Genomic DNA, 16,173 nt, shown 5'->3' with positions numbered 1-16,173 from the left:
TGTCTGTCTAAATGCCTCAGTGACTGTATCGAATCCCACCTCCTCTGGAACGAGTTCCAGATATCAACCACTCGGTGTAAAAAACTTACTCCTCAGATCCCCTTTACAACTCCTTCCCCTCATCTTAAACCTTTAAAGTCAGAGTTGTACAGCACAGATATGGGCCCTTTGGCCCAACTAGTCCATGCTGACCGTGATGCCTATCTACACTAATCCCATTTGTCTGCGTTAGGCCCATATCCCTCCACACGTTTATCTTCAAGTATCTGTCTGAACACCTTCCAAACATCGCAATTGTATCTGCCTCCACCAGCTGCACTGGGCAGCTTATCCCAGAGCACCACCCTCTGTGTGAAAACCTTGCCCCTCAGATCTCTTAAATTTCTCCTATCTCACCTTAAACCCAAAGCCTTGAATTTTAGCCTCCCCCACCCTGGGAATAAGACACTGACTATCACTTCTACCTGCGCACCTCAATGTTATAAACCTTTACAAGGCCAGATCTCACCCTCCAACGCTCCAGTGAGAACATCCTGGTGAATCTCTTCTGCACTCTCTCCATTGCTATCACACCTTCCTGCAGTGTGGTGACCACAACCGGACACAGCATTTCTCTTTCTGTGTTTCCTATCAAAGTGGATGTTACACTGCATTCCTGAGGCCTTTGACCACTCAGTGAACCTATCCATATCCCCCCATATTCAAGTGGATTGTGCTGGGAACATACAGGTCAGGCAGAGTGTTGGGAGGGGGAAACAGTTAATGCTTCACATCGAAGATCCTTCGTCACAACTGGGAAAGAGAACAAAAGGTGACCCTCACCCCTCCACTCTCTCCCCACTTTCGACCCCCAAACAACGTCCGCTGCCAGTCCCCTATCACCCTGTGTCCTCCAACACACACTGGGTCACCTTTGGGTCAGACTGCAACTCATTTCAGCTCGTTAGTATCACGTGTCCAAGGAATCCAATAACACGGAAAGTAGAATCGAAACTCAGTGTTGAAATCCCTCTCCAGCTGAAATATAATGTGCTTTAAATCTACCCTCCGTTACAGGGGAAGGGTAGTGACTGCTATTCTCATGTTCCACACCGTGTAACGTCTGCACAGTGAGCTCACTGTCCCAGGAGTGGCCCCCACACCACTCCCTCTGTAACTCCCTCCGGTCCCTACACCCCTCCATGTCTCTGTAACCTCCTCCAGCTCCTACCCCCTTCCCTCTCTGCAACCTGCTCCGGTCCCCACATCCTTCCCTCTCTGTAACCCCCTCTGGCCTCTACACTGCTCCCCATCCCTGCAACCCCCTCCAGCCCCTACCCCTCTCCCTCTCTGCAACCTGCTCCGGTCCCCACATCCCTCCCTCTCTGTAACCCCCTCTGGCCTCTACACTGCTCCCCATCCCTGCAACCCCCTCCAGCCCCGACACCCCTCCCTCTCTGTAACTCCCTCCAGCCACTACACCCCTTCCTCTCTGTAACCCCCTCCAGCAGCTACACCCCTCCCTCTCTGTAACCCCCTCTGGCTGCTACACCCCTCCCTATCTCTGCCGCCCAGGCCCTGATCTCTGGGATCCACACCCCCACCTCCCTGTCCCACCTCTTTCCTCTGGATCTGTGTCAGCTGTTTCTTGACTCATTGAACAGTTTACCACTTAAGGAGCTATACAAATGCAAGTTGTTGTTGTCGCACAATTTCTACCCCATTTCCCTCCTCTGATCCATCCCACGATCCCGTTACCATGGGTACAAATGATGAATCACTGGGAGAGCTGGTGGGATCGGATCGATCCCGAACTGTGCAGGAACCAGCGAGTTTCCCCTGGCCCAGGGAGTGATGCAGTAACCCCAGGGAGGGGGTGTTGGGGGACAGGTGGGTTCTCTCTGTCACTCCTGGGGTTCTGTTGGCTCTAGGATCTCTGTAATTACTGGGAGCACTAATAGCATCAATAACCAGAGCCATAATCCTGACAGACTGTGTTAACACAGTGTCAGTACAGAGAACATCTGTACATTGGAACAGGGCAGCAAAATGACACATAATTACTGGAATAAGACAAGGTGATGCGTTGCTCAAGGCTCTGACTGAGGGATCCGCGCCCATCACTCGCTGTAATGGCCTTGAACACATCGACAGTGTCCATAGAATCAAAGGATGATTGCAGCTCAGGAGGCTCTTCAGCCCCTTGTGGCCATGCTGACCAGATTAACCCTCTCGTTCAACCACCTGACCTCCTCTCCATGACCTGACAAACTTTGCTCCACAGTGTATCTACCCAGTTCCCTGTTGAAGGCCACAGTGGAGTCTGCCCCCACCACATCAGCAGGCAGCGTGTACCGGTTTCAATCACACCCTGATCAAATGTTCTTCCTCATCATTCTTACTTCTTGTCCCCATGACCTCCAGTCCTTCACCCTGCACTGATAGGATCAGTCTCCCACTGTCCACTCTGTGCAGACCCTGCACTGTGTACAATTCTATTAGATCTCCCCTGCTCCCTGCTCCAGAGTTCCAACCTGTCCGATCCATCCTTGGAGTTGTCCTCTCCCCACCCAGAAACCTATCCTGTCACCCTCCTCTGCACCCTTTCTGATGCTCCCACACCCTTCCTCTATGGGGACGAGAAGTGAACACAACACTCCAGCTGAGGCCACACCAGTGTTTTGTAAAGGTTCAGCCCACCTTCCCTGCTTTTATACCTCACGCCTCTGTCGATAAAGCCCAGAACTGGGTTTGCCTCGACCTGACCCACCACTTTCAGTGGTTTGTACAGCCCCACCCTGCTCGTGCACCCTGTTACAACACCATCCTTTATTCTACATCACCTCCTCTGATTCTTCCACCAAAACACCTCACAGTCTCCACATTAAACTGCAGCCGCCACCTGTCTGCCCTTTCCACATCCTGGGTTACAAGGAGAGGTGTGTAAACTGGGACTTTATTCACTGGAATGCAGGAGATTGAGGGGTGACCTGATAGAGGTGTACAAGATCATGAGGGGCACAGACAGGGTGAAAACACATAGTCTTTTCCCCCAAGGAGGTAAAACAAGAGGGCATTGGTTTAAGACGACAGGCAAAAGATTTAAATGGGACATCAGGGGCAGCTTCTTCACACAAAGGGTGGTGCATATTTGGAATGAGCTACCAGTAATAGTGGTTGAGGCAGACACATTAGCAACATTTAAAAGCCACCTAGATAAGTACATGGATAGGAGAGGTTTAGAGGGCTGTGGGCCAAACGTGGGCAGATGGGACTTACTCATTGGACAAGTTGGGCCAAAGGGCCTGTTTCCATGCTGTATGGCTCCATGACATCCTGTGTAAACCCATCCCAAATCCCAATCCGAATCCCAATCCCTGCCAGCTCCTGTATCATCTACAAATGACGCCTGCACACCAGGTCAAGCTTACCAACAATGGTCCAACACTGATCCTGGGGCCACATCAACCAATCAACCTCCTGCTCTCTGTCCCTTGTAGAATTCCTCCCCATGTGATCCATCTTTTTATGCCAAGTGCTTTAAATGTTCTGATAAGCCTGTTATGTGGCAACTGATCAAAATCCTTCTGGCTGACAATGTCGACCACATCGACCTCATTACCCTCTCAACTTCATTCACTGTTCGTCAAAATATTCTCTCAAACTGGTTCATCATGATTTACTCTAAACAAATCCATGCCGGCTTGCTTTAAATAATTCCAATTGCTCCAGGTGACTTTAATCTTGTTTCAATCGATGTTTCTGAGAGCTTTCCCACCACTGAGGTTAACGGGACTGGCCTGTGCTTGTTGGGTTTATCTTTATATCTCCCAGAGTCTGTGGCCTCGTTTATTGCAATCATTAACCATCGGGCAATCCTCGTTCTGTACAGGATTGGCTGATTCATAATTCATTTACATTATCCCAGGTTCCAGACAGTTAGTCTCAGGGAGAGTGATTATCAGACACTGGGTGCTGTAATGAGGGAGATAATCCCTGCAATGTTCAATGAGAGACACTGGGCTGTACAGTGAGGGAGATAAACTGTGTGAATGTGTGAGGGAGAGAGAGAGAAAGTGAGTGAGAGAGAGAGGGAGAATGAATCTCAATAACATTGCAACCAATTAATTCACAGCAAACTCCCACAAACAGCCATAGGCCGGTGAACAGACACTGCGGGATGTGTTGGCCAAGAACCCCTGGAGTCTGGTCCATTTCCAGAAGGGACTGGAGACTTTATAATCAGAGCCCCAGAAGAGTTAGACATCATCAAAGAGTGATACGAGGAATAACTTCCCAGATACAATGGCGTTTTGTGACCAAAATTGGGAACTAGACATTTAAAAGACAGAGGAAGAATGGAAGAGGAGGCAGGGGAGGCAGGGTGTTACAGAAAGGGAGAGGGAACTGTCAGAAAATCAAGCCTGAGCCCTGAAAGGAGTGCCACACACTGTCTGCAGCTTATCAACCTGCCAGTGACACATTGGGAGAAATGTTTCTGTTAACCAATCCGCAGTCCACAGTAAAGACTGCATCCAGCCCCCGGAGCCCTGACACTTGCTCTAACCTTTTATGTGCCAGCTTATCAGATGCCTTTTGAAAATCCATACACACTGCACACTGAAGGCAAGGTTGCTAAATTTGCTAGTGACGCAAACATAGGAAGGAAAGTTAGCTGTGAAGAGTACATAAGGAGGCACAGTTAGTACCTCCTACTTCAGAGACCCGAGTTCGATCCTGATCTCTGATGCTGTCTGTGTGGAGTTTGCACGTTCTCGCTGTGACTGCATGGGTTTCCCTCGGGTGCTCTGATTTCCTCCCACATCCCAAAGACACGTGGGTTAATGGGTAGATTGGCTGCTGTAAATTGTCCCCAGTGTGCGGGCGAGGGGTAGAATCTGGGGGGAGTCGATGGGAATGTGGGGAGAATGAAATGGGACCAGTGTAGGGTTGGTGTAAATGGGTGGGTGATGGTCGGCATGGACTCGATGGGCCGAAGTGTCTGTGCTGTGTCTCTCTGTTGCGTTCCAGATTCCTACCTCTCTAAAGGCAGCATGTGACACCCTGGTGATTCTCCTCCTCACTCTCTCCTGTGCAATCACGTCCTTCCTGCAGGAAGAGACCAACTGTGGTTTAACCAACCATGGTACCATAAATCTCCTGGCTAATGAAGGCAAATATCCCATAGACTCCCCTTGCATCCTGTATGTCCATTGGAATTAGCCTAACCCTTCTTTATCTGAACCGTTGGCTAGGATCTTTGAGTCCTATTGTCCACAGGGATGGTACTGGAGGATTGGAGGGTGGAGAATGTTGTCCCCTTATTCAAAAAGGGTAGTAGGGATAGTCCAGGGATAGACCAGTGAGCCTTACGTCTGTGGTGGGTAAGCTGCTAGAAAGGATTCGAAGAGATAGGATCTATGATCATTTAGAGAATCACAGACTGATTAGGGACAGCCAGCATGGCTTTGTGAAGGGAAGATCTTGCTTCACTAGCCTGACAGGGTTCTTTGAGGAGGCGACCAGGAAGATTGATGAGGGTAGTGCAGTAGATGTGGTCTACGTGGATTTTAGTAAGATGTTTGACAAGGTTCCACATGATAGGCTTCTTCAGAAGGTCAGAGGCCAAGGGATCCAGGGAGGCTTGGCCGTGTGGATTCAGAATTGGCTTGTCTGTAGAAAGCAGAGGGTTGTGGTGGAGGGAGTGCATTCAGATTGGAGGGCTGTGACTAGTGGTGTCCCACAGGGATCAGTTCCGGGACCTCTACTTTTTGTGATACTTATTAATAACTTAGATGATGGGGTGGAAGGGTAGGTTAGCAAGTTTGCAGATAACACAAAGATTGATGGTGTTGTGGATAGTGTGGAGGGCTGTCAAAGCTTACAGAGCTGGATACAGAGATCCTTACAGAGATAGGATGCAGAGCAGGGCTGACAAGTGGCAGATGGAGTTCAATCCAGAGAAGTGTGAGGCGGTACACTTTGGAAGGACAAACTCCAAGGCAGAGTACAAGGTAAATGGCAGGATTCTGGGCAGTGTAGAGGAGCAGAGGGATCTGGGGGTTCATATCCACAGATCAGTGAAAGTTGCCTCACAGGTGGATAGGGTAGTTAAGAAAGTTTATGGGATGTTAGCTTTCATAAGTCAGGGGATCGAGTTTAAGAGCTGCGAAGTAATGATGCAGCCTTACAAAACTCTGGTTAGACCACACTTAGAGTACTGTGTCCAGTTCTGGTCACCTCATTATAGGAAGGATGTGGAGGTGTTGGAAAGGGTGCAGAGGAGATTTACCAGGATGCTGCCTGGATTAGAGAGTATGGATTATGAGGTGAGACTAAAGGAGCTAGGGCTTTACTCATTGGAGAGAAGGAGGATGAGGGGAAACATGATAGAGGTATACAAGATATTAAGAGAGATAAGAATGGACAGCCAGTGCCTCTTTCCCAGGGCACCAATGCTCAATACAAGAGGACATGGCTTTAAGGTAATGAGTGGCAAGTTCAAAGGAGATGTCAGAGGGAGGTTTTTCAGCCAGAAAGTGGTTGGTGCATGGAATGCGCTGCCTGGGGTGGTGGTGGAGGCTGATAAGTTGGTCAAGTTCAAGAGATTGTTAGATAAGCATATGGAGGAACTTAAGACAGAGGGATAAGTGGGAGGAAGGGGTTAGATAGTCTTAGGAGTGGTTTGAAGGTCGGCACAACACGGCGGGCCGAAGGGCCTGTATTGTGCTGTATTGTTCTATGGTTCTATTGTTCTATCTGCTGATCCCCCCATCTCAGAGAGTGATCAATGTTATCAGCTGCTTCACCCTGAGCCCCACTGACCCTCAGTAATCCGATGAAAGCTTCTGGTTAAATGCAACATCACACAACATGTTCCCATTCTCCTTAAATCCCTCTCTCCAAAAGGTTTCTGCCTCTGGCAGCGGATTAAAAACTGAGCTGCTAGACAGCCCGTAATCCGTCGGCTCCCCTCTCCCTTTGATGCTCAGCTCTTCATCTGGACACGCCGAGCGAACTGAGGGCTGTTCACCACTCTAGTTAATTTGTAATTGTGTTAACCCACCTCCCACACACCCTGGGATTTCCTGCAACTCTTGCTGAGAGCTCACTGCTCAAACACTTTGGAAGGACAAACTCCAGGGCGGAGTACAAAGTTAATGGCAGGATTCTGGGTAGTGTGGAGGAGCAGAGGGATCTGGGGGTCCATATCCACAGATCCCTGAAAGTTGCCTCACAGGTGGATAGGGTAGTTAAGAAAGCTTATGGGATGTTAGCTTTCATAAGTCGGGAGATCGAGTTTAAGAGCCACAAAGTAATGATGCAGCTTTACAAAACTCTGGTTAGACTTAGAGTACTGTGTCCAGTTCTGGTCGCCTCATTATAGGAAGGATGTGGAGGCGTTGGAAAGGGTGCAGAGGACATTTACCAGGATGCTGCCTGGTTTAGAGAGGATGCATTATGAGGAGAGACTAAGGGAGCTAGGGCTTTACTCTTTGGAGAGAAGGAGGATGAGAGGAGACATGATAGAGGTGTACAAAATATTAAGAGGAATAGACAGAGTGGACAGTCAGCACCTCTTTCCCAGGGCACCAATGCTCAATACAAGAGGGCATGGCTTTAAGGTAATGGGTGGGAAGTTCAAGGGAGATATCAGAGGGAGGTTTTTTACCCAGAGAGTGGTTGGGGCATGGAATGTGCTGCCTGGGGCAGTGGTGGAGGCAGGTACATTGATCATATTCAAGAGATTGTTAGATAAGCATGTGGAGGAATTTAAAATGGAGGGATATGTGGGAGGAAGGGGTTAGATAGTTTTAGGTGAGGTTTAAAGATCGGCACAACATTGTGAGCCGAAGGGTCTGTATTGTGCTGTACTGTTCTATGATTCTATGAAACACAGCTCTGGCTGAACCACAGCCGGGACATTCAGGGAGACCCACCCTCCCTGCCCTATGCCCGAGGCGTCTGACTGGATAGTCTGTGTGTGGCCCAGTCCCCAGTTGAGTGTGACCCCCCCACAGCCATCTGGCCCGTGGAGGTTCCTTCCCCACCAGGCGCAGCCTTGGCCGGTCTAAGCCCAACCTCTGAGCATGTCCAGCAGTTTACAGGCAGCAACAAGAATCGAAGCCACACTGACTCCGGGGAAAAGTGAGTCCTGTTCTCTGGCATTTCCCTAATCTTCCTTCAGTGCAGCACAGAGATAGAGGGGGCAGAGCCTAGACCTACTCATGCACACACATGGGTTTGGTCCTGACCTCCAGCACTGTCTGTGTGGAGTTCCATATGGATTTCCTCCCACATCCCAATGATGTGGGGGTCGGTGTGTTAAGTGGCTGCTGCAAATAACCCCCATTTTGTGGGTCAGGGGTGGAATCTGGGGGGAGTTCGTGGAATGTGGGGAGGACGAAACAGGATTAATGTTGGGTTAGGGTTACAGAGTGGCTGCACAGAAACAGGCCCTTTGGCCCATCATGTCCATGCTGACCTTTTTGCCCATCTCCATTGATCATATTTACCCACATTAGGACTGTATCTTTCAATGCCTTGTGTATTCAGGTAAATGTTGCTTAAACAGCAGCTGCATCTGACTCCACCCCTCCTCCAGCAGCAAGTTCCAGATCTCACCCACTCTTTGTGTAATAAAACTTACCCCTCAGATCCACTTTAAAACTCCTAAACTGGGAAAAGTTTCTGACTACCTACCCTGTCTCTGCCTCTCAATCTTATACACTTCCGTCAGGTCACCCCTCAGCCTCCTTTGCTCCAGGGAGAACAGTCCCAGCCTGTCCGATTTCCCCACAACAGACCTCCTCCAATCCAGGGAACATCCTGGTGAATCTCGGTACATCCTTGAGGTCAGATGGACTCAGTGGTCTGATGGGTTGTTTCCATCCAGTATGACTCTGTAACTCTATGACAAAAACAATAGCTTGCATTTATATAACACCTTTACCAAGAAGCATCTCAGGTGTGTTGCAGAGAGTCAATCATTGACAACAGATCAGAGGCTGGATGTGTCAAAATCTCAGCCACTGATGGAGGGTATAAGGAGCAGAGAGAGGTGGAGAGGGTGAGGGGAAGGCTTGAGAAGTGGGGGCCCAGGCAGCTGATGAGAATGGCTGCTAGTGAGCAGTGACGTGAGTCAAAAGGCTGGAACTGGTGGGACGTCAGAGGGATGTGGGTTGTTCCAGAGATGGGGGGCTGGGGGTGTGGGGGCCAGAGGGGGGTTACAGAGATAGGGAGGGGTTGAGGGGCCAGAGGTGTTACAGAGACTGGGAGGGGTGTAGGGGCCGGAGGGGGTTACAGAGACGGGGAGGGGTGTGGTGGCCGGAGGGGGTTACAGAGATAGGGAGCGGTATAAGGAAGTGCATTCCAGAAATGCAATGGGCTAAATTCTGACGCCTCTCCTCTACACGCTCTCTACTGCAACCAGAACATGCATTACCCCAGCTTTTGCTGAACCCATAAGTTCTAAAGCTGCAGCATCACCTTCAGTTTATAGTGGCAAGTATCACACCTGCCTTGTTCTCCTCCTTATCTACCTGAGCTGACACTTTCAGGGATCCTTGAGCTTGTACACTGTACTCCTCTGGGCAATACCCTTCACTGTGTGTATCCCAACCTTATTAAACCTTCCAAAATGCACAACTTCAATTTTTCAGGATTAAATTCCATTTCTTCACCCATCTAACCAACTCATCAGTATCACTGTGTCGGTGAAGACCCCCTCCCACCCCCATGATCAACAACACCATGATCTTCATGCCATCTGCAAACTTACTAATCAGCCCTTCTACAGCGATGTCCACACTGAATGTGTATGACGAACAGTGAAGGTCTCAGCACCGATCCTCGCTTTACACCATTAGTCACAGGCTTTCAGACACAACAATCCTCTACTTCCTATCACCAAGCCAATTCCAAATCCAAATTTCCCGATTGTCCTGGATCACGCTGATCCTCACCTTTTGGACCAGTTTCCCATATGGGACCTTTCAAAGGCCTTGAAGCCTGTGTTCTACATCGACCTCACTGCCCTCATCACACACAATCACCTCCTCGCAAAAATTCAATTACATTCGTAACAAATCCACACTGATTCTCCCTGATCAACCCCTGTCTCTCCAAGTGTAGATGAATCCTGTCCCTCAGACTTTTGTCCAATTATCTCCCTGCCTTGGCAATTTATAACAAGATAGACAACTAGGATTTCAAAATGAAATATCTCTCCTTGGGTTTTGTGTTACACTTCCAACAAAAACTATCAATACTCTCGCCATAGTTCAAACACTTAAAATGTTCTCCTATTACCAGTGCTCAATTTAGCCAATAGTTTCTGAGCCAGCTGTTTCTTCGCCTGTCAGCTGGGGCTGAGCAACTTTCTTCAGCTCGGCTGGTTGGCCTGTCTTCTGCTCTGGCAGATTATTCAACATTGGCTTGGCCACAGAAGACAGAGGGTAGTGGTAGAGGGGTGTTTTTCTGGCTGGAGGTCCGTGACCAGTGGTGTTCCGCTGGGATCGGTGCTGGGCCTCTGTTGTTTGTGATATTTGTAAATGACTTGAATGAAAATGTAGGGCTGATTAGTGAGTTCACAGATGACACAGAACTTGGCAGAGTTGTGGACAGTGAGGAAGGTTGTCAAATGATACAATGGGTTACAGATCAATTTAGGCAGAGAAATGGAAGATGGAGTTTAATCCTGGTGTGCGAGGTGTTGCACACAGAGAGGCCATTTGGTCCATTGAGTCTATACTGGCCCTGAGAGCCTACCCATCATTCCTCCAGTTAACTACTTAAACCGACTGGATTATACTAATGTTATGTGTCGGTCCCACTGAGAGTCACCATCATTTCACTCCCATGTTCTGGCCAGAAACAGAGTGTTTGTCCATCCACAGCAGCGAATGACAAACACTTTGGTCCCTCTGCCCCTCTCACTGAAGTGTCTGCGTGTGAATTCCAATCGCTCCGATTAGTAAATCTCTCCAGGAAGGCACTTACACATCCTGCATCATTAAGGCATCTGTCCTTTTCTGCAAGGCTCAGCGCTCTGCTTTCTGCTCACTGCTTGTTGGCTGGGTCACTGGGCAGAGATTTTCTCCTGATTGATTAATATGTCAGTCTGTTTAGGAAAACAACAGTCTTAACACAAATTATTTACACTTATTCTTCACATCAGTGGAGACCCTGTATTTACTGTGAATCCAGTGGGGTTATAACTGCTGTGGTTGTTCGCATTTCTCCCTCTCCTTCCCCACTCCGAATGTCGGACGTCGATAACCCGCCACTGGGTCTCCCATGGGGGTCTCACCATGTGCGTCCATTCAGCCCCTCCAGCCTGTTCCTCCATTCAATGAGATCGTGGCTGATCTGACTGAAACCTCTGCTCTGCATTACATTGACCCAGAGTAACCTCCTACCTTTTCAAGAATCGATCTGCTTCAACAAAAATATTTGAAGATCCTACTTCCACTGCCCTTGGAGGAAGAGACTCCCAAAGACAATCCAGAGAAAGAAAGTCTGCCTCTTTTCTGTCTAAAATGGATGACTTCTTATTTCTAAATGGTGCTGCCTTGTTCAAGACCTTCTCACAAGAGGTAACATGCCCACATTCTGAGGAAGAGTCCTGACCCGAAACGTTGACCACCTGCTTTTCTCCATGGATGCTGCCTGGCCTGCTGAGTCCCTCCAGCAGCATCCTGGTTTTCACCCATTCTCCCCACATTCCCATCAACTCCCCCCAGATTCTACCCCTCACCCACACACTGGGGGCAATTTACAGCAGCCAATTAACCCACTGACCCGCACATCTTTGGGATGTGGGAGGAAACCGGAGCACCTGGGGGATCCCACTTGGTCACAGGGAGAATGTGCAAACTCCACACAGACAGCACCGGAGGTCAGGATCGAACCTGGGGCTCTGGAGCTCTAATACATCTGCCCTGTGCCATGGTGATTCCTTGTCCGTGACACAGCCTCGGCGACCAAATGTCCCTGACACTTCTGTCCAGAGTGCCCTCTGACAATCACATCCCTTTGGCTGGGTCTCATATCTCCTGTGTCCATCTCTCTCTTGCAATACTTTTCCTGGCACAGTATTCCATCTCCCCTGCAGAATCAGCTCACTCGATTCATATAGAGTCATACCGCACAGAAACAGGCCCTTTGGCCCAACTCGTTCATGTCGACCAAGTTATCTACCAAAGTTGGTCCCATTTGCCTGTGTTTGGCCCATATCCCTCCCACCATCGTATCTACCTGAGGCTCTTCCTCAAGAAGGCAAAATCCATCATCAAAGATCCCCACCATCCGGGCCGTGCCATCTTCTTGCAGTTCCCATTGGGCAGGAGGTACAGAAGCCTGAAGTCCCACGCCACCAGGTTCAGGAACAGCTACTTCCCTTCAACCATTCAGTCTTAAACCAACCAGCACAACCCTAATCACTGCAGTTCAGCAACACTGGGACCACTCTGATCACTTGGCATTAAAATGGACTTTTTCTGTTCCAATTGTGTTCTTTCTTGTAAAAATTGTGCATAATTTATGTTTAATTTATGTTTTACTTGTGGATGCTGCTTATCTGATGCTCTGTGCCTGTGATGCTGCTGCAAGTAGGTTTTTCATGGCACCTGTGCACACATGGACCTGTGCATCTGACAATAAACTCGACTTTGACTTTGACATTTCTGATCTAACCCCTTGTCCAAGTGGCGCTTAAACCTTGTATTTGTCCCCACCTCAACCACTTCCTCTGGCAGCTCATTCCATACACCCACCACCCTCTGCGTGAAAAACATGCCCCTAAGGTCCCCTTTAAATCTTTCCCCTCTTGCCTTAAACCTATGCCCTCTAGTCTCTCCTACCCTGGGAAAAAGTCTGTGACCATTTCTCTTATCTCTCAGGTCACACCTTAGCCTCCTACACTTCTACACTCCAGGGAAACTATAAAACCACAATACATAGGAGCGGAATTAGGCCATTCGGCCCATCGAGTCTGCTCCGCCATTCGATCATAGCTGATTTATTTTTCCCTCCCAACCCCATTCTCCTGCCTTCTCCCCGTAACCTTTGACACCCTCACTAATTAAGAACCTATCAACCTCCGCTTCAAACACACCCAATGACTTGGCCTCCACAGCCGTCTGTGGCAATGGATTCCCCAGATTCACCACCCCCTGGCTGAAGAAATTCCTCCTCATCTCTGTACGAAAGGGACGTCCTTCTATTCTGAGGCTGTGCCCTCTGGTCCTGGACACTCCTACTACTGGAAACATCCTCTCCACGTCCACTCTATCCAGGCCTTTCAATATTCGGTAGGTTTCAATGAGATTCCCCCTCATCTTTCTAAACTCCAGTGAGTACAGGCCCCGAGCCAGTAAATGCTCCTCATATGTTAACCTTTTCATTCTTGGGATCATTCTTTTAAACCTCCTCTGGACTCTCTCCAATACCAGCACATCCTTCCTTAGCTATGGGGCCTAAAACTGTTCACAATACTCCAGATGTGGTCTGACCAATGCCTTATAAAGCAATGCATCCTTGCTTTTATATTCTAGTCCTCTTAAAATGAATGCTAACATTGCATTTGCCTTCTTTACTACTGACTCAACCTGGAGGTCAGTCTGCCTGGAGGTCAGTGACTCTGGGACCCCTGTTCTTTGTGATTTTTATAAATGACTTGGATGAAGATGTGAAAGGGTGGGTTAGTAAGTTTGCAGATGATATGAAGGTTGGTGGTGTTGTGGATAGTGTAGAAGGTTGCCGTATGTTATCATAGGACAGGACATTCAAAGGAGCTGGGCTGAGAAGTGGCAGATGGAGTTCAACCTGGAAAAGTGTGAAGTGATACACTTTGGAAGATCAAACTTGAAGGCAGAATAAAAGGTTAATGGCAGGACTATTAGCAGTGTGGAGGAACAGAGGGATCTTGGGATCCACATCCATCGATCCCTCAAGGTTTCCACGCAGGTCAATAGGGTTGTTAAGAAGGTGTATGGAATGTTGGCCTTCATTAGTCGGGGTATTGAGTTCAAGAGCTGAGAGGTAATGTTGCAGCTCTATAGAACTCTGGTCAGACCACACTTGGAGTATTGTGTTCAGTTCTGGTCGCCTCATTATAGGAAGGATGTGGAAGCTTTAGAGAGGGTGCAGAGGAGATTTACCAGGATGCTACCTGGATTGGAGAGCATGTTTTATGAGGAGAGGTTAAATGACCCAGGGCTTTTCTCTTTGGAGCAACGCAGGATGAGAGGCGACTTGATAAAGGTGTACAAGATGATAAGAGACATAGATCGAGTGGACAGTCAGAGACTTTTTCCCAGGGTGAAAATGGTTAACACGAGGGGCATAATTTTAAAATGATTGGAGGAAGGTATAAGGAGGATGTCAGGGGTAAGTTTTTTACACAGAGAGTGGTGGGTGCATGGAACGCACTGCCAGCAGAGGTTGTGGGGGCAGATACATTAGGGACATTTAAGAAACTCTTAGATAGGCACATGAATGATAGAGAAATGGGGGGCTATGTGGGAAGGAAGGGTTAGATAGATCTTAGACTTGGATAAAATGTCAGCACAACATTGTGGACAGAAGGGCCTGTACTGTGCTGTAGTGTTCTATGTTCTGTGTTCAACCTGCAAGTTAACCTTTAGGGAATCCTGCACTAGGACTCCCAAGTCCCTTTGCACCTCTGATTTCTGAATTTGCTCCCAGTTTAGAAAATAATCTGCACCTTTATTCCTTCTACCAAAGTGCGTGACCGTACACTTCCCTTCTCTGTATTCCATCTGCCACTTCTTTGCCCATTCTCCCAACCTGTCCAAATCCTACTGCATACTCCCTGTTTCCTCAACATTACCTGCCCCTACACCTATCTTTGTATCCTCCACAAACTTGGCCACAAAGCCATGAATTCCATCATCCAGATCATTAACATCTATCGTGAAAAGTAGCGGACCCAACACTGATCCCTGCGAACACCACTAGTCGCTGGCAGCCAATCAGGAAAGGCCCCCTTTATTCCCACTCTTTGCCTGCTGCCAGTCAGCCCATCTTCTATCCATGCTAGTACATTTCTTGTAATGCCATGGGCTCCTGTCCTGTTTAGCAGCCTCATGTGCGGCACCTCATCAAAGGCCTTTTGATAATCCAAGTAAACAACAAAGGTTGGTGGTGTTGTGGATAGCATAGAAGGTTGCTGTAGATTACAACAGGATATTGATAGAATGCAGAGCTGGGCTGAGAAGTGGCAGATGGAGTTCAACCTGGATAGGTATGAAGTGATACACTTCAGGAGATCAAATTTGAAGGCAGAATACAAGGTTAATGGCAGGACTCTTAGCAGTGTGGACGAACAGAGGGATCTGGGGGTCCACATACATAGATCCCTCAAGGTTGCCATGTAGGTCGATAGGGTTGTTAAGAAGGCGTATGGAGTGTTGGCCTTCACTAGTAGGGGTTTGAGTTCAAAAGCCACGAGGTGATGTTGCAGCTCAAAAGAAGTCTGGTCAGACCACACGGAGTATTGTGTTCAGTTCTGGTCGCCTCATTATAGGAAGGATGTGGAAGCTTTAGAAAGGGTGCAGAGATTTACCAGGATGTTGCCTGGATTGGAGAGCATGTCTGAAGAGGATAGGTTGAGCGAGCTGGTGCTTTTCTCTTTGGAGAGAAGGAGGATGAGAGGTGACTTGATAGAGGTGTACAAGATGATAAGAGGCATAGATTGAGTGGACAGTCAGAGACTTTTTCCCAGGATGACAATGGCTAATGTGAGGGGACATAATTTTAAGGTGATTGGAGGAAGATATAAGGGTGATGACAGGGATAAGTTATTTTTTTACACAGAGAGTGGTGGGTGCATGGAACACACTGCCATCAGAGGTTGTGGGGGCAGATACATTAGGGACATTTAAGAGACTCTTAGATAGACACATGAATGACAGAAAAATAGGGGGCTATGTGGGAGGGAAGGGTTAGATAGATCTTAGAGCAGGATAAAATGTCAGCACAACATTGTGGGTCGAAGGGCCTGTACTGTGCTGCAATGTTCTGTGTTAACTCTCCTTTGTCTATCCTGCTTGTTACTTCCTCAAAGAATTCCAACAGATTTGTCAGGCAAGATCTCGCCTTAAGGAAACCATGCTGACTTTGTCCTATTTTATCATGTGCTTCCAAGTACTGCGAAACCTCATCCTTAAT

This window comes from Pristis pectinata, chromosome 3, assembly GCF_009764475.1.
Source record: "Pristis pectinata isolate sPriPec2 chromosome 3, sPriPec2.1.pri, whole genome shotgun sequence".
NCBI classification, from domain to species: Eukaryota; Metazoa; Chordata; class Chondrichthyes; order Rhinopristiformes; family Pristidae; genus Pristis; species Pristis pectinata.
The sequence above is the reverse complement of the archived record's forward strand: the minus strand, read 5'-3'. Positions refer to the sequence as shown.